The sequence below is a fragment of the Periplaneta americana genome, chromosome 6, assembly GCF_040183065.1.
Source record: "Periplaneta americana isolate PAMFEO1 chromosome 6, P.americana_PAMFEO1_priV1, whole genome shotgun sequence".
Lineage (NCBI taxonomy): Eukaryota > Metazoa > Arthropoda > Insecta > Blattodea > Blattidae > Periplaneta > Periplaneta americana.
Genome location: NC_091122.1, coordinates 9,093,465 through 9,097,248, shown reverse-complemented (window position 1 = coordinate 9,097,248; position 3,784 = coordinate 9,093,465).

The following is a 3,784-nucleotide window of genomic DNA, read 5'->3' as shown; positions in this document are numbered from 1 at the left end:
ATTTTAGACTTAATTCCAACCTGTCTTCGGACTGTTGACTAAACATTATACACATTGTTCAATAAATATGATCGAGGTCTTGATTTTGATATCTATTTTTTTAGGCTGCAAAATAAATGCCGAGTCGAAGTTGCTATCGATTTGAAATACTGTTTCACGTTACGCTTAAGAAACAATAGAAATGAAATACACAGAAGGCATTGCATATAATAGTAATATACGTTACAAGAGCGGTATGTTGACGTTTTCATGGTCGAGGAAAAGATTGAAAAAGCGAAACGTAGTTGAGCTTTTTTAATTTCCGAGAACATGAAAACAAACATACCGCTCGTGTATCGTACATTATTTTGTGCGAAGATCGTTTATTACATACCTGAAAGACGAATTTCTAATTAGTTGCAATGAAATCTCCATCTTGGTTTATGTTTAATAACGGCAACTTCGGAAAACCAAAATATCTTTCTTCAACATTGTTGCTATAAAATGTTTTCTGTATTTACTATACTCCAGCAGGCCGTGATATACGTCTGTCTTTTTTTTTTCCCCAGTCTATAAATGCGAACTTAAAACAAACGGTAAGGTTATGTAATGATTTATTTTTCATTTTAATATTTTAACAATATTATTTATATAACATATTGCAGTAATAACATCGGCATCTGGAATCTTGTTGATTTTTTCACGGCTTCCTTAATGTTACTTGTATCAGGAATGCAATAAGTTTCGTGGAGTAGTAGGCTTTACTTAATTTTTACAAATATTTAAAAACAATAATTAACATTGCAATTTAGGTGAAATTGCAGTGGTAAGTTTCCAATTTATAATTATTACTATGTTAAACGTCTCTAAAAATAATATGTTAAAAGCCTAAAGCAGTAAAATGAATGTCGCACTTAAGCGGTAAGAAGAGGGAAATTGTTATGTGTGTTACGTTGGGAATACTTAATGTGGTATTTCACACTTACCGCGTATTGGTTCTGTGCGGAAAACAAGCAAATACGCACGATCTCGCACAAACTCTGTTATTGCTCTGTTATTATTACATTATTCAGCTTGTTCGTGTACCGGTATGTCTTCAATAAACTATAGATGAACCATAAATTTTATATTTTATAACAAAATTGATATATTTTTTTGAATACAATATGAAACGTAACTGGCCGTATATATCGATTGTAACAATGACAGCGGCTCTGACAGCATCCATGAAAAATAAGCAAGGCTGTGGAATACCATATAAACTGCAATTTCACTATTTTTTTGTAGCTTTTTTATTAATGTTGTAAATTATAAAATAAAAGTAAATGAATAATTTAAATTCAATTAAATTAAATAATAACGTGGACATGTTATAAAAGTGATATTTACATGTTTTTAAAAACTAATCTCAGGAAAATAGCTTTCCACGTCGCCATGTTTGCTTAAAGTCCTCGGAAACCGACATAATTTTGTATCGACATTTCATTTGCAGCTAGTGTACTACGAAGTATTCCGACATTTTCATAAAATGATTTTTAAATCGCTATCTTCAATTAGTATTAAGCTGATTCAGTGCCATTCTGTCAAATGTTACTACTATCGAAAAATATTGTTTTTAATTCTCAAAATCCATCGTTATTCGCTCTTACCCTAGCCCTATTATAAACAATATGGCTTTTAAAATACTATTAATTTAAAAACATGACATAATATTTATTTCAGAACAAGGTGCACTTACCAGCTTATTTTCATAGCTATCTACCTCGCATGTTGTGTCCTTGAAGGCATTTCTCAGCATAAATACGAAATAATCTAACATTTCCGCTCTAGCTTCGATTATTCTGGCTCTTCCGTATACTACAGAAAACAAGTCGAAACGGCGCAGTTGCATTGTTCACATACTAGCCTAGATTAATAGTAATATACGTTACAAGAGCGGTATGTTGATGTTTTCATGGTCGAGGAAAAGATTGAAAAAGCGAAACGTAGTTGAGCTTTTTTAATTTCCGAGAACATGAAAACAAACATACCGCTCGTGTATCGTACATTATTTTATGCGAAGATCGTTTATTACATACCTGAAAGACGAATTTCTAATTAGTTGCAATGAAACCTCCATGTTGGTTTCTGTTTAATGACGGCAACTTCGGAAAACCAAAATATCTTTCTTCAACATTGTTGCTATAAAATGTTTTCTCCAGCAGGCCGTGATATACGTCTGTCTTATTTTTCCCCCAGACTATAAATGCGAACTTAAAACAAACGGTAAGGTTATGTAATGATTTATTTTTCATTTTAATATTTTAACAATATTATTTATATAACTTATTGCAGTAATAACATCGGCATCTGGAATCTCGTTGGTTTTTTCACGGCTTCCTTAATGTTACTTGTATCAGGAATGCAATAAGTTTCGTGGAGTAGTAGACTTTACTTAATTTTTGCAAATATTTAAAAACAATAATTAACATTGCAATTTAGGTGAAATTGCAGTGGTAAGTTTCCAATTTATAATTATTACTATGTTAAACGTCTCTAAAAATAATACGTGTATGTTAAAAGCCTAAAGCAGAAAAATGAATGTCGCGCTTAAGCGGTAAGAAGAGGGAAATTATATGTGTGTTACATTGGGAATACTGAATGTGGTATTTCACACTTACCGCGTATTGGTTCTGTGCGGAAAACAAGCAAATACGCACGATCTCGCACAAAATATTTTAGCTCTGAAATGGCTTGTAGTCCAGACCGGGTTTGCCAACCTTTTTGTTTACTCTATTTATTTATTTATTTATTTATTTTTATTTACTTATTTGAAGTATCTCTTTACCTTTTCCAGCTGAATAAAAACCTCAATATTTAAGATTCGATCAGTTAGTGATACAGTACTTGCTCCAGCAAGCACTGGAAGTGATACTGTAATACCCTTCTTCGTGTTGATGACTGCCATCTACACAATGTTAGGGACCTTGTAAGCGAAAAAGTTTCTGCTCTATCAAAATTGAATATCACAACTATTGATGCTATCAACTGGTCAGGTCGTAAAATTCGTAAACACTTAAGAAATGACGCATTCCAAACTTGGACAAACCATACCTTGCGTGGTAAAGGGGTTATTGTTTATAGTGATCTCCCCAAGGCTAACTCATGGGTAAGCAATCGAAAGGGCCAGTCTTCCTCAGAATGGACCAATGCTTTAAAAATATCAAGCAATATTTCGGCGGTTCGCGCAATACCGGGCAGAACTCTAAGCACAACCCGCTGCCGTCATCCAGACTGTAGAGAGCTTGAAACACTTGGACACATGCTTGGACAATGCCCTAAAGGCGAGCTGCTGATCAATGTTAGACATCATCGTGTACGACATGCTTTGGCGACATCGTTAAAAACTTTAAATTGGGAGATTCATGAGAAGTACATTGTGTATCATCAGATGGTTCTTTCAGACGGGAAGACATTATTGCTATTAACGGACGCTTAAAACGGGCTCTTGTTCTTGACCCTACTATCCGTTTCGAAAGGAACCTAAATCAGGCCACCGAAGTTGATATTGAGAAGAAGTCCATATATGAACCTTGTCTGCCGTATCTTTCTCAAAAGTACAACGTCCCTCTTAAACAATGGTCTGTCATTGGTTTGCTGTTTGGCAGTAGAGGTTCAATCACAAAATTCACGTGGAATTATCTTAAGGAACTTCACATTCCTTTTGATTATGTAATGTCTGTCCTTATAAATATTATCAAGGATTCTCTTCAAATACTACATCATCATCTCTATTTCAATTAATCCACTTATATTTGCCTTCAAC